Here is a 16,887-nt window from a genome sequence, read left to right as displayed (position 1 = left end):
AGCAATCCTCAGTGGGTATGTAAATGAATGCTGCTGAAATATTCAGAAGCTGATACCAATACAAAGTGAAGTGTAATAATCTAAATGTGCCATTGCCTTCCCCTGCTACTAATTACTTGCTTTAGGCTTTTTTCAACAATATTTTGTCTCCTTGCCTTTTCTGTACAGACTGAATGGACACCCAACTATACAGGATCACCGTAATTTTTTACCACAACTTTCAAGCATAGCCTTTATTTTACTGACTGGGTTGCTGCGTTGGCTGTGACCACTTCGTCAGCAGAGTTGGTTCAAGTGCAAAACGGCTGGAGTCACAATTTGTATGGGCTAAGTTACTCTTTGTTCCATGGCAAAAGAAATCACTCTGACAATGGGGAAAACATTTGCTGGTTAAAAGATCCAAACTAGTGCATATCAGAAGATACATCCACCCAAACACTAACAGGTAGGGCCATTTTTTATATAACAACAGCTCACTGCTGATAATATGCCACTCTCTTAAACAAAGCTCCCAATAAAACCTGTGTTTTATTTATGTTTCCTATCTAGTCCCTTGAGAAAGTGTCACCTTCCTTAAGGATGGTATCTCAAGAGAATCTCTTCAACAGAATCTGTTCCGGAGCCCACCCTCGCATTCAGCATGTGACATATTCAGCACTTTGCTCTTCTAATTCTCAGTTCCCATCAGCCACAGCCTGCCACTTTTATCTAGCAGCCCAACGGCTATTGATTGATCTGATGAAAAGTTCTGAGAACACAAAATGAAACTGAATTGTCTCAAGCCAATGCAATGAAGCTTGGTGGTGTTTTCACTTTACATGAAACAATTCCTTCTGTTGTTCATTACAGCTACTCTACCTCCATCCCAGTTTCCTCAGAAGGACTCAGACTTATTGATTAATTTGAAAGGCAAATCCGAAGAACATTTACAATGCTTACTCAAAGACAGCCACTCCTTTTGGACACAACAGCCTTGTTCCTGGCAAAAGCTTGCTGGCTAGCCTTCCCTTCCATCAGAACAAGTTCGGCCCTTCAGACCCTCTTCAGGCTCTCTTGAAAACTGGTTCCTTAATATGCCCATTCCTCTAACACTAATTTAATAGGCATAAACGCAGAAGTTTCTTCAGCTCACGCATGACCCGTACTTAGAGCTACCAATCATTAATCCTAGAAGTAACTGACAATAATTTTCCTGTTACTTATTTTATAGCATTTAATACTATTTCTACTTCAAAATAATCCTTTTAAAAATTTCTCACTACATAAAACTGATGATAGCAGAGATGGAGATGTATGAAAAACCCAGAGCTATCAACCCAATTTATTCTTTCCCTTAGAACCACCCTCCCTTTAATTCAAGGAAAACGACTTAAAAACTGAACTGAATCATTCTACTCATAGAGTCACATACCTTAAGTTATGCATGCATGTCAGGACATAGGAGAATTATGAGAATAAATACAGTTCAGGAAGGTACCTAGCTATTATTATTAATTTATAATTTTTGTAACTAATGACATATTAGAGAATAGAACAGAATTATACTAATATTACTAATTAACATTGTACCCTGACCACTTACTATGTTTGCCACTGTTCTAAGCACATTACTTTATCTCATTTAATCCTCACAACTAATAACTGAGAGGTATGATTATTATCTTCATTTTATAGTAAAGAAAAGCAAGTCTTAGCAAGGTTAAATACCTCAAAGAGAAACAACCAGTAAATGGAATAGCTGGGTCTTGGATACACTCAATTCCAAAGCTTTTTACCTCTATTCTCTGTTGCCATTTTTATTCATTCATTCATTCCTTTATTCTTTCAAAAAAATGTTTATTGAATATCACTAGGTGAAGAGTTTTGGAACTGATCTTATGTTTATCAGAAATTTACAAAAACAGCTCTTGTCTTTCGACCGTTTATGGTTATTTAGAGAGGATATGGTCTTTAAAGGACTCAGAGTATGTGAGAAGTATATCTAAATAATTATATGATTATTCTGGGTTTTATAATAATTCAGATTTTTTTTCCACTTTCCAAATACATCTTGACAGAGATCCAGGGATTAACTTGGAATCACTGTAAATGCCCCGAATGGCTAAGTGCTCAATATTTTATGGAGTAGCCTGTTTTTGAGATGGAAAATTCAGCATTTAATAACTCATGCAAAAGTATAAAATTATTCAAACTTAGACTATTTTCTCTTTCCGTAGACCTTTGTGGGAATTACCTAGGGGATAGTGTCAGAGAAAGAACATTAACTGTGGAGTCAAAAACATTTGTTTGAATACTAGCTCATCCATGTTGCAGGAAAACACTTAAATTCTCTAAAACTGTGCTCACATCAGTAAACTAGATATGATAATAATGGTAGCCATCTTATTGGGCCTTTTAAAAATAATTCAGATTATATATGAAACACTTTACATGAAGAACATACTCAGTACACAGTATAGTTTAGCACTGATTAATCTTATATCCTATTATCTTCAGGAATATCAGCACATATAGGTAGGAGCCCTTGACTTCCTTCATTACTGTAGGTGAATTCCTCCTAAAACTACATACTAACTCAAACAAAACAACTTTTTTATGATAAAAATTAAATAGAAAAAATATCAGGATACATGAGGTATTATTCTCCCAACAGACATTTCAACTTAAAACTAACTCCAAAACACCTGATTACTGTATTTGGAAAATAGCTTTTCTTTTTTTTATATTTTTTAAAATGGTTTTTTTTGAGGTATAATCTATTATACAATTAAATTTACCTTTTTTTAGTGTATAATTCTATGAATGTTGACAAACACATACAGTCATGTAACCATCACTATAACCAAAATAAAAATAGTTTCATCACTCTCCCAAATTTCCCATACCTATTTATCCCTCAACATATCCAAAGCTCCTGGCAATTCTAGTATGTTTTTTGTGCCCATAATTTTGTCTTCGCAGAATGTCAGAACAGAAACACCACATATTATAAAGCAACTTTTCGAATCTGGCTTCTCTCACTAAGCATAATGCACTGAGATTCATCCATGAAGTTGTATGTACCAGTAGTTCTTTTTTTATTTTATATTTCATTGCATAGATGGATCAGAGTTCATCAAATTAAAGAAAATTTTGATTTTTACAATTTGGGACACTTACAAAGCCACATACGCTTTAACTTACAAGAATCTGTGTGACAGCCACTCTGGAAAACAGTACAGAGGCTACACAAGAAGTTAAAAATAGAGCTACCCTACAACCTAGCAATTACACTACTGGGTACTTACCCCAAAGATACAGATGTAGTGGATGTAGTGAAAAGAAGGGGTACATGGACTCCAATGTTCATAGCAGCAATGTCCACAACAGCCAAACTGTGGAAGGAGCTGAGATGTCCTTCACGAATGAATAAAGAAGATGTAGTTCATATATACAATGGAATATTAGTCATTAGAAAGGATGTATACATACCATTTACATCAGCATGAATGGAACTAGAGGGTTTTATGCTAAGTGAAATGAATCAGAAAAAGACAATCACCACATGGTTTCATTCACATGTGGAAAATGAGGAATAGTGCAGAAGATCATAGGGGGAGGGAAGGAAAATTGAATGGGAAGAAATCAGAGAGGAAGGCAAACCATGAGAGACTCTTGACTCCAGGAAACAAACTAAGGGTTGCAGAATGGAAGATTCGGGGGGAATGGGGTAACTGAGTAATGGGCATTAAGAAGGGTATGTGATGTGATAAGCACTAGGTGTTATATGCAACTAATGAATCACTAAACATTACATCAAAAACTAAGGATGTACTATATGTTGGCTAACTGAATTTAAAATTAAAAAAAAAGAATTTGCATAAATATAAGTTTTCATCTTTTAGGTAAATATCTAGGACTGGAACTGCCAGACTGTATAGTAAATGTAGATTTAACTTTATGAGAAACTGTCAAACTGGTTTCTATAGTGGCTGCACAATTTTGCATTTGTACCAGCAATATATGAGAATTTCAGTTGTTTCACATCCTCAACAGTGTCTTTTTAAAAAGAGACATCCTAATAGGTGGGGAGTCGTATCACACAACGGCATTAATTTGCATTTCATTAATTACACCCACCATAAATGAGCCTGATTGGTCAGCCCCCCTGCCTCACCTGTTTTATGTTTTTCATATCACAACTTCATGCCTTCTCATAACTGGAGGTAATGGAAAATATATTAAGATTATGTAGAACTTTGTTAGATAAATATCTCATTGTAGGACTCAGTAACAACTCAGTATTTGTGTGTATAGCTTTAAAATTTTGCCATTATTTCCAAATTGCCATGTAATTTTCCTGTTTTTTTCCCACTCAGAAACATTATGTTTTCCCAAGTAGACTTGAGTCCTCAAAAAGACAGTAAATTCATGATCTCTGTATTAAATGCATATTATACTGAGAGCCTCATTCCACAAATGCTTGTAGAGTGAATTGAGAGCTTTAAGTCACAACTCTATCCTGCCCTTCTCCAAACTAAATGTCACCACTTGCTGAAGGTTGAAATAGAACAGAAAAGAAGACAGAAGAGGAAGTGTTAAGGGCATGAAAACATTTGAAAGCCTAAATGGGAATTGGATTGAACTCTAAAGAAACTTGAAGGGAAAATGTAAAAAGAATTATTATACAAATAAAGATACACATGTAAAAGTAAGGAACACTAGAAAAAATAAGGAAAGGGAATACTGAAAAATACAGAAAAGGAAATGATTCATCATAAAATACAGTAAGACTAAAGAGCAAAAATTTATGCCAAAAAATACACATAAATATATCTATTATGTTGAAAACATTTAATTCTCTTGGTCTGTAAGCTAAATATTTTTAATTTAAATCAACCCTTTTGATTGAGATGTAGAATGTTGGATGAGTAATACACCATTTGCCTAAACATTTCTGAGAATAATATTTGAACAAATATTTATTTTCCTACTAATAAATCTCCTGAACTTTTATTATGATTGGAAACATCAGTTTAGACTCTGAAATAGTCAAGGTCCTACCATGTAAGAAAGACTGGGGAGAAAAATGGGGAGGACCTAATATGACCCTGATGATCATCACCCAGTACTATAGTTTTCAATACTACTAAACACTGACAACCCAACCACTACTCTGAACTCTGGATGTATTCAACAACTCACTATTGAATAGCATGTCAAATTTTGTCATGGTCAAAACACAATGATATACAAGTTCTTCACATCTGCTCTACCTCCAGTTTCCTCCAACCCAGTAAATGACCATTCTTCCATTTTCCAAAATCATAAACCTTAGAGTCATTCTCACTCTTTTTTTTTATACGCCACTTCAATGCATCAACAAATACAAATAGCTGCACCTTTTTCTTTTTAAGATTTTATTTATTCACTTAAAAGAGAGAGAAAGAGAGCAGGGGGTGGGGAGGGGGCAGAGGGAGAAAGAGAGAAACTCAAACAGACTCCATACTGAATGGTATGCCCAATGCAGGGCCCAATCTCCTACAACCCTGAGATCATGACCTGAGCCGAAATCAAGAGTTGGACACTTAATTGGCTGAGCCACCCAAGCACCTCAGAAGCTGCACTTTTAAAATGTACCCAGAATCCTACTACTTTTTTTGAGTATAGGTATGTATGACATTGAGTATAACACAATTTTATATGAGTTTCTGGTATATAACATAGAGATTCAACTTCTCTATACCTTAAGCTACACTCACAAGTATAGCTACCACCTGTCCACTTCTTATTACAATACTTATTACAACATTCAAAACTACTATCCTCTCTTACCTGAATTATTGTAATCACCTCCGAACTTGTCTCTCTAGTCCCACCCTTGTTTAGCTGAGCTTACCTCTTACCAATCCCTGCCTGGCTCATTATTTTCTAGACATCTTGCCTTCTTTCTCTCCATGCAGGACACCAAACAAGCTCCCCACATAGGGCCTTGGTACCTTTTCCTCACTCTCTCTGAAATTTATATATATATATATATATATGGACAAGAATATATATATTCTTGTATCTTGTCCATACTTCTTCTCTGTCCATACTTTTTGTCCATACTCTTGTCCATACTTCTTTTCAATATCTGCTCAAAGGACACCTTCCATCTCTGAAAGGCTTTTCTTGACCATTCTGCAGAAATAACACCCTTCCTTCTGCTTTTCTTCATCCAAATTATTGTGATTTACTTCTCTTAAGCTCACCTGCCACCACCAAACATTTTATGTATTTGTCTACTATTTATTAACCTCTGGGTCCAACCACTAGAACCTAAGCTCCATGAGGGATTTAGCCAACTTTCTTCACTACCGAATCCCCTTTTCATAGAATAATGAGTGGCTCATAAAATGTGGCAATAATCTTCATTACATGAATCAGTGAATTATCTAGGAGCCTAATATAAGGTCACATCAAGCAGTAGAGTAGGCATACAAACCCAGCACTTTGATTCCAGATCAGTACTCTTAACCACTCTGTTCTACTGATCCCAAGAAAGCTACTGTAATGATCGAAAGACATAATTTAGATCAATTTTCCATAATTGCATTTGATACACAGTAATTACTAAATAAATGACAAACATCTTTTTATCACCAAGATTTTAAACTTCCACACCCTCATTTAAAAAAAGATGAAATCCTTCAGCAGTCACTGATTGCCTAAACATTTAACTTAAAACCTACCTGGTATTTGGCATTGTAGAGGATAAATGATGTGACTGTCCCCCAAATTTGAGTGAAACTGGGCCTCTACCAGCTGTTATCTACAACATAAATACAGTGTCCCACCCCCTCCTGACTCTGGCCAAGTGGACTTCCCTTCTAAAATTCAGAATAAAAAAAGACAGAATGAGAGGGAATAAAAGATACAGAACACACCAAAACAAAATACAGATAGAATGTCCCACATATAAATATCCCATATATCCCACATATACATACAATATAAATAGAATCTGCCAAGTGTAAGTTGCTATTATTTGAATAGGCAAACTTCAGATTCCCTTGGCCTGACTTAATGTTTAAACAAAATTATATGCCCAAAACCAGGACAATGTTTCTAGTTCTGCCCTCTTCCTCAGTATACCACTTCCTTCATCCACTCTGAGTGTTTAGTGGGGTCTAATCAAGTTCAGCAACTGATGGACATGTGGAACTTTATAGGAATATTAACAATATGTGGTTTTAATACACAGGAATTTTGTAAAGTAAAACCAAATTTGTTTTGTACTAGTACTGATCTATAACCTTATAAACTCCAGATTAAAGCAACAGATTTCTAAGGTGTATGCATAACTCCTAACTTTGGTATAGGTAATACCCGGGTAGACAAGAAGAAAATATATAAACTACTATGTTTTTTTAATTTTTGTCTAATAAAAAACTAAGTGTCAGTGGTAATTAATCATGGTTTTATAGGAGTGTATATAATTTATAAACATACATATATCAAAGGGCAAGGTAAAATTATTTTACTTATAGCATTCCAGGATTAAAACAGATTCAACTATATTCCCTTTTTCTGGATAAAAGATTACTACAAACTCATCAGCTTAAAACAACACATATTTACTATTATACAGCTTCTATGGGTCATGAATATTGACATGGGTAAAGCTGTGTCCTCATCTGGAGCTTCAACTGGAAAAGAATCTGCTTCCAAGCTCATTTAAAGCTATTAGAAGAATTTGCTTCTTTACAATTTTAAGACTGAGGGTCTTCAGATCCTAGAAAACTTCTTGACATGTAGCCCTTTCCACAGGTAGTTCACAATATGGCTGTTTGCTTCTTCATAGCTTTAGGGAAGCAAAATTAACCACCGCAAAATGTGTCTCTTAGGCATGTAGATTATTTTAAGCTGACTTTTTTTTTTTTTTTTTTAATGTAGGTTCTACACCCTATGTGAGCCTTGAACTCATGACCCCAAGGTCAAGACTTGCATGCTCTACCAACTAAGCCAACCAAGCAACCAGGCTATTTTCAAAGAAAGAGAAGACAAGAAGTTTTTCTCTGTCTTTCCCCTAACTGCCTAGAAGAATTTAGAGAAAGGGCCTGTTCCAGGATGGGAGCTATCACCATAGGTAGTATAATATGAATAAGGTATGGGTGTCAAAAGGAACTTAGCAGTCTGTTTGTCAAAATTACACTCTATGTCCTATTATTTCTATGGGCCCAGCAAACATTTGTTTACCAAGCATTTACTCATTTTTATTTTCCTATGAACTACTTTGCTTTCTTTTGAAGTCCCCTACATACCTATCCTCTTCTCCTTGGTCCAGAATGACATATACATTTCATTTGCCTGTCTTTGGAATCTCTCATGTTTATGTGGATTCCCTGTATGTACATAAATAAATTTGATTTTCTCCTGTTAATCTCTCATGTCAATTTCTTAAACCAGCCAAAAGAAACTTAAAAAATGAAGAAAAATTTTTTCCTTCCCAACATAGCCAAAAGGAGAAATTTCTCTGGCTCCACACTACAAAGGCAAAGTCTTACATGATAAAATGTTATCACAACAGTGATATCCCATCATCTTTGTTATATTCTATTGTTTAGGAGCAAAAGTTACAGATTCTAAGGGCACTCCAGGGAAGAAAACTATATAAGGGTATGGCTCACTAGACATCTACTAGGGTATGTCTCCCACAAAGACCATTCTTCCGAAAGAAATGTAAAGGTCTTTTTAGCTTCAAAACACTAAGATTAATTTTAACATTTTTAAAAACCAAGTTAAATATGTCTTTCCCCCTGGAAAATTTTTTTCATCAACCCAACTCAACTCATCACATCCTACATTAGATTTCTTCAACAATTATGTCCTATGTTCAAATTATATTACATTGTACTAGTTAATGAATGCCAACAAGTGTGTTTATGAAATTCTGGGTCTCTAACATATACAAAGCTTAAACACATGAATGTCTATTTCTCTTATAAATAATATCGTCAGAGAGGGAAACATTTTTCATCCTCCCTTCCTGTGCTCACTAACACACTCCAAGTCTAAAAAAATGGCAGTTCCACATCTTGCATTATAAGACCAAACTGAGACAAAGGGGCAATGTAATATGGTTGAAACACAAAGCAGTAGTCACTGACAGAGTAAGGATTAGCCCTCAACATTTGCAATCCTTTATCCTTTGTTCATTCCATTAGGTCTCACTGTTTCCAATTAACTAGAAGAAATCTTTAAAGGAAGAAATGATCTTCAAAATAAAAATGAAAGCCTTAAGAATGCAGTCAGCACTAAAAGCTTCCAATGTACCATCTGGATGAATAATTCCATCTGGAGAGGTGGGGCTTTTTCCATTTTTAAATTTTCAGGGCAGGTCATTAGATCACTTGCCTTTGTACAACTGTGCATTAGAGAGGCAAGCTCCCCTGGCCCAGAATTCTCAAGAGAATAGGAAATCAAGCTCAGTTTACAAGTCATTTCTACATAGTTGCCTAAGCCTCAGAAGCAACTCTTTCAAGTTGATTCATTATTTGTTTTCAATATAGTCTCAACAAGTTAAAAAATAAATTTTAGTTATCTATTAATGCAATTTGATCTATAATTAATCCAATATGACTCAATTTGTTTGACAATAAAAGCCAATGAATTAATTCTATTCCATCAATTTCTTGACCTTCTTCCTTAATATACTTGGGGAGAAAAAAACATGATGAGAAAATAATAAACTATATGCCATAGACAGGCATGGCTTATAACATGCCAAGGCAAAGAATGCAAGAACAATTAACTAATGTGATCCTTTTCCCAGGACAAAAATAGAAATATGGTATGAGAACATATTTCTGAGGCTTCAGTAAAATGTCCACATTACTCAAGAAAAATGGTTCAAGTTCTATTGTTGCCTCTGTAGAAGATTCTAGGTCCCCAGTCACTGAACTCTGATATCCACAAACATCTGCCTCTACTCCAGCAGGTGGTCTCTCTGCTGTATGCAAGCAACATGATAAAAGGTAGGCTGTGGGAACATAGGAATAGTACGAATACTAGTAGGTGCTGATCAGTAAGAAAACAGTAAAATTCTTTACCTCCTCCCTCTTGTGTAGATAACAGCTATACAAAGATAACGGCAATATTAGCTTTTGTTACAGGCAAATCTCTGACCTACTGTTGCCACTTTTGGGTTTGTTTTAAAACTTTTCATCATTTCAATTCATATAAAGCAAAGAATAAAAAAGGAAGTTTGCCATTTCTCATTTGATCAGTTATCCGAGAACAAAGTGAATTTCTTCAATATTGTAAGGTTCACATGGTGAAGGCTAAGAGATCTTTACAGGGAAACAGTGTTGGTTAAGTCCTTTGTTATATTATGAGCACATTTTAAAATAATAGAAGTGATCTTTAATCCTGATTTAACATAATTTCTAATAAATTCAAATATATATTTGTTCCTCATTGAATTTTAATGTCAGTATTTTATAAATGAACTAACAGTATTTTTCTAATTGGTTCTCAGCTGAATTTTTTAATCATAAACTCTATGATACATTTTGGGAGTTCAGTGCAGGGAGTACACACACATTGCATTCTTTTTTTTCTTAAGTCCTCCTTAATGAATTCTTAATTACATTATTCAAAAGACCCATTATTCAGCATTCATCTCACTGCTAAATGAAAGTCTTTACCTGACATGTGAATGAAATGAGTCTAAATGCTTTCCATGCCACCTAGGGATTCTGAATAGACTTTTAGCTTCACGCAGCAATAGGCTTCATTTCTGTTTTAAATTTGTATGGATTGTTTTTAGAGATGGGAAGCTATGCAAGTCTACCAATCTGAGCAGCACTTGACTTCCATTGTATTCTCAGACTTACTTTGGGTTAGAAAAACTGCAAACAAGGTCAAATGATAGCTAAAAGTGAAAGAAATGCTATACAAGATGAGATAAACGTTATAAAGATTTTAGGTATGTATGTATGTATTTTAAACCTGTAAAGATTTTAGATGAATGTTTGCATTACCTAAAACATTAATGTTTCAGATGAGAAAAGTGAATTTCCTAAGAGCGCCTTGTAAATTTCCCTCATCATTTCTTATTATGGGGGGAAAAAAGTGCTTAATAGCAGAGGAATTAAAGGACCCTTCAACAGATAACAAGATCTTTTTTTTTTTTTTTAACATGCTTATATTTCTTTCAACAGACTAATGCATAATGGTGGGGTTAAGAAACAGTCTCGGGCTTGGGGACCTGGGTGGCTCAATCAGTTAAGCACCTGCTTTTGGCTTAAGTCATGATCTGAGTCCTGGAATGAAGCCCTGCGTTGGGCTTCCTGCTTAGTAGGAAATCTGCTTTTCCCTCTCCCCTGGCACCAGCTCTCTCTCTCTCAAATAAATAAAATCTTGAAAGGAAGGAAGGAAAGAATAAAAAGAGGAAAAAAGAAAGAGAGGGAGTGAGTGAGTGAGCCTGAGGCTTTATGTGCCTCGTACAGTCATATTTAAAAACTGAACCACAAGGCACCTGGGTGGCTCAGTGGGTTAAGCCTCTGCCTTCGGCTCAAGTCATGATCTCAGGGTCCTGGAATTGAGTCCCGCATCAGGCTCTCTGTTCTCTCTCTCTCTCTCTCTCTCTCTCTGCGTGCCTCTCTGCCTACTTGGGATCTCTCTCTGTCAAATAAATAAATAAAATCTTTTTTAAAAAATAAAAACTGAACCATAGTTACTTGTCTACTTATCAAGCAGTCCTCTTATTTCCAAATGATACACCCAAGAAGGTATCTATCAAAAGTTAAGCTGGATATGCAATAGTTCTGACTGGGCTCTAAAACACCCTCTAGTTCTATAGATATATAAGCAAAACCTGTTGGAGATAGTAGGCTCAGCAAAAGCAAAGTTCATACTCTAAAGATTTGAAAGCACAAATTCAAAATCTTTACTCTCTCTGTCCCCAGCTTCAGAAAAGAAAATTAGCAAGAGCATTTTATAAGACAAGCTTAGTTTAGTTTTGTTTGGCTAGACTTGGTTTTGTTTTGATTTTCTGAAGAGACCATTACTTGCTTTGCTAGGGTTGGACTGTGTCTGTGTACAATGTGCATACAAATGTAAGCCCTATGTCACACTCAGCTATGCATAGCTAATTGACTAAGTGACTTCATATCCTTGCATCTAATTTTAATTTGATAGAAACATTAATGAAATCTTTTGGATCCACAAGGTCATCTAAAAATACCATTCTTAGGAGCACCTGGGTGGCTCAGTCAGTTGAGCATCTGCCTTCAGCTCATCATGATATCAGGGTCCTGGGATCAAGCCCTGCATTGGGATCCCTGCTCAGTGGAGAGCCTGCTTCTCCCTCTACCTGCTGCTCCCCCTGCTTGTGCTCTCTCTCTCTCTCTCTCCCTCTCTCTTCCTCTCTCTCACTCTCACTCTCTATCTCAAATAAATAAATAAAATCTAAAAAAAAAAAATCATTCTTAGAGAACACATAAGTTAACAGTTTATGATTCAAGACTTTCTTTGTAGATAGGAGAATGTCTGGGCAGAAAAGCACTACATTTCTCTTCCACAACTTCTTTTATAATAACTACCACCATAGTCAAAGCTGAAGAACAAATTGCTCTGCGATTGCTGCATGGAGTTAAGAAAATACATAGAGAAGAAACTGTACAACATAAAATTACTCCAAACACAAGAGGGTTGCCATATCTTGAGGAGAAAATGTATTTTAATGGTGCCATATTGATATTAACTGAGAATCTTAAAAATCAATAATAAATATATACATTATTATTTTTTTAAGATTTTATTTATTTGTTTGACAGACAAAGAGTCCAAGCAGGGGGAGCAGCAGTGGGAGAGGGAGAAGCAGACTCTTTGCTGAGCAGGGAGCCCTATGCAGGGCTCGATCCCAGGACCCTGGAATCATGACCTGAGCCAAAGGCAGACGCTTAATAACTAAGCCACCCAGGTGCCCCTAAGTATACATATTTTTAAAATCTATGTCTGTACATATTTAAAGAACAGAAAAAATGGCAGTCTATAACAAAATTATGAGATATGTCAAAAGAAATGGAATATCACTAATTCTATAGAAGCCATAAGCGAAAAAGATTTACCTCTTTGCCATTTTTGATTAAAATCAAAGTTTAAGATTTTGACCAAGATAATCAAAGTTCAAGACTACTACATCAATGAGGAGTCCAATCTTAAAACATATTTCTGATTGGCCAGAGGTGACACTAAAGGTATAGCTTTGGAACTGCTCAGATTCCAATCCATGTCTGATTGGAACGAGGAGTGAAAAGGTTAAGATCCCCTTCAGAATCAACCTCATTGTACCTCTGGCTAGAGAAGAATGCCCACTTCAAACTGGTCAAGCATTAGTTAATGAAACACCTGGTGTTTTCTAACAGGAATTCAATACATTATAGTTACAGGAAAAAAAAAAAATCCAGCCTTTAGAATACATATAAACTATGAGAGGAAAGCCCACATTAATCCTCTCCTCTGATGGCCAATTGGAAGTGCAGCCCATGGGGACTACAGTCCCCATGCTCACTCAGCAAGCTGCACCAATTGGGCGTCCTCTACTGAGGACCTCAACCCACTCTAGCTCCTCAGGTTAGGAACCTTCAATGGACAAATGGACAAGTCAATGGAAGACTTCTCACATGATTAAAGCTAGAGAATTTTAAAATTAATCAAATGTGTCTAACCATTACCAACAAATTTATGTAAGGATGCAACCAGCAGGTAACTTAACAAAGCAATGAGGTGCTCTCAGCGACCAAGCCAATGAAATAAAGATCAGCACAAATCCTGTTTTCAGAGTAGGTGCTGCATCTGTTAGGAAATAAGTTCCACGGTAAAAGATGTGCTTCTCTGTCAAGAGAGCCCCTTTCATTTTACAGAAGAAAACACAAATCAGACTTCTCTCCCAGGGAGGGCATGTCCCCACAGCCTGGCTAGACTGTTTTATGTCTTGCTGCCCCCATTCCAGTGCAGGTGGAAAATAGACCTTAAAAGGAGCAGACAAAGAACTTGCCAAGCTTCCGCCCATGACATATGCACGTTTGTAGAAAATAAAAGGTGTGTTTAGGGGGAAAACTGAGACTGTTTAAGTTAAGAGTGCTGTGGGAATGAGTAAGCCCTGGCTTGGTGCCTGACAGTTTACAAGGCCCTGCACAATTATTTTTTCATCCAAAGTGCAAAAATCCACACTCTTCTCTGCTACTGGCAGGAAAAAATATCCTAGTAAAGCTTATGAATAATATTTAAAAATGAAAGTAGCGACAACTGTTTAATCATCTTGTTTCTTCTTATAAAGGCCAATGTTCCTTAAAATCCCACTCAGAGCCACTGTAAACATCAACAGTTGTTTATCAGGTATAACTTATTACTTTAGAAATGTTACTATATTTAAATGAGATAATTTGCAATTCCCTGCATCATTATATGTGTCCCTTTAAAAAGGAAATTCATTAAATAGAAACACAGTGCTTTTTATATGATATTTATTTTTAAGCAATCTATGCTGCACTTTAACCTTCTGAGTGTTTACCTTTTAAGTATCTATTAGAGAGAGCAACTTCATGGAAGGATATTTTAACTCTCATACTAATACCAATAAACAGGATTAAGAAAATGAGACTCCTTTCATAAAGGCATTCCTTCACAATATGACTAACATTTTTTTCCCCTCATTAAAAATAACAGTCATCTCCTGTTTGTCCTTTTCATTTCAATTAAGTAATCTTTAGTATTTTATAGAGAGAAAGGTGGTGTTTTGGATTTTTTTGTTTGTTGGTTTGGTTTGCCACTAGTGAGCTAGCATTTGAACTTCATCCTAATTTGATAATACTGACTTATAAATCACTAATATAGTACAAACCAATATTGAAGCTTGCTTCCTATTTTTGGTGGCACTTATTCTATATTATCATGCTCTTATATCTGGGAGAGTTAAAAAACTTTTTTTCAAATAGGCTAAGTATATTTAATTAAATGATTTTCCAGATTGTTTCTCAACCCTAATCCCACCACTCAGGGGTATTTACAATCCTTAAAACATTTCTGCAATTTATTCTGAAGCTTCTGCGAAGTCATAAGGTAGAAGTGTGAGTTTCTCAGAGTCATTAATGTGTTAAAGGAGATGTACACTAGAGGTGATCCTTAAAATTTAAACTTGGAATTATCGATAGCTATAAAAGCACTCACTCAAAACCACCTAACCTTCTTAGCTGGTTAAAAGAGTATAATCCTCTCAGTTATTAGAAGACCTTTGAAGTGAAACACAGAAACTCAGCCCTTCTGCCTGTTTTTAAAATTCTCCTTGACTACAGACTAAATCATAGGGCAGTGTGGGCTTAGCCCCATCTGCATGGTGAGCAGCGAATTACTTTACTTGAACTTTGCTCCAGTCAGGACATTTTCGGGCTTATAAATCTTGAATCCATCTAAATTCACCTTAAATTAGCCTTGCAAAAACATACTCCAAACTCCAGTTGTCAGCCTGGTGGCTTCTGGCCAGATGCCACTCAGCAGCTGAAACACTGATTAATTGTCATCTTCTCTTTCTCGCTCTTTTTTTATTTTTTTCTTTTTTTGTCTTAGACACAATTTTTAAGGAGAAAGAAAGGATATGCAAGCTAATATGATGTGGAAAAGAATTATAGCTGAATAATGGTACTGTTATCAGGTACATCTTATATTCAAAATATATGTGATGAAAACAGAGGGCTAGGCAGCCTAACCATATATACAATAATGCCATCTACTGAACAAGGGATCTAGGGTAGGCCAGGGGTTTGGCTAAGTCATGCCAAGATATAACAGATTTTTCAATTTTCCAGCAAATAGAAACAAAATACTAGTTTTAGAAGGTGTACTCAACAAACACTTCCCAATGTGTTTCTGATTTGTGGTCAGAATGTTTTTACTGCTGGTACCCTGCACTTTTGAGACATTTATTTCCTAAAAGAAAGATTCCTTTCTATAAACCTCAACTGTCTGTTTTTCAAAGCAATTTAAAATCAAACACACAAATAAAATTCTTAACATATGGAAACCTTCATATAGGGCCTTACGTATTCAGAGTTAAAATTGTTTTATAAACTGTAATGCTTTACAGATGAAAATACAGAGAAGATGACTGTTTTTAGCACTAATGCTTTCTGACAGCGTTAAACCTTGTTTTAGTAATTGACATCAAAATGTTTGGTGGTTTTAAATGGACCATTAATAAAAATGGCATGTTTTAAGTTTTTTAGAAATTGTGCTTAATACTGTGAAGTGGGATAAAACTGCAAATGTAATACTGCGTTTTTATTATTTAAAAAAAATTCTCATAACAGAACAACTCTCATTCTTTCCCATCATTTCTCTAGAAGACTTCTGAAACTCAAACGGAGGAAACTTATCTTCTTCATCCATCCTCAGAATCTGTATAGAAATGGACCTTTTGATATTTTCATGTTTGGAAAAAGACAAAATAACAAAAGAAGAGAAAACAAAATTGGCATTTTCTGCTACCAGAAGTGTAGAAGGCTGCTGAATCCAAATGGATACCATGAAAACAAGAAAATATAATTAAAAGTCACTATAATGAACTGGGAGGTATATATCAGAAGACATGAATTTTGTACCACCTCTGCCACAAATCTTATTGCATCCAAGAAACCACTAAAACTTCCCTGAGACTTAACAAACTTATCTGTAAAGTGGAAACAGTACTATTTACTCTGCCAAAGTAGAAAGACTATTGGGACAAACTCATAAAATACTGTATGTGAAAAATCTTCATATTGGAAGGCAAAATTACTCCATTCCATTTAATTCAACAAGCATCTACTGAGTACTGATTAGTTCTCATCCACAATGCATGGGCAAGAATAAATAAGTATGAAA

This window comes from Mustela erminea, chromosome 11, assembly GCF_009829155.1.
Source record: "Mustela erminea isolate mMusErm1 chromosome 11, mMusErm1.Pri, whole genome shotgun sequence".
NCBI classification, from domain to species: domain Eukaryota; kingdom Metazoa; phylum Chordata; class Mammalia; order Carnivora; family Mustelidae; genus Mustela; species Mustela erminea.
Note: the sequence above shows the minus strand (reverse complement) of the source record.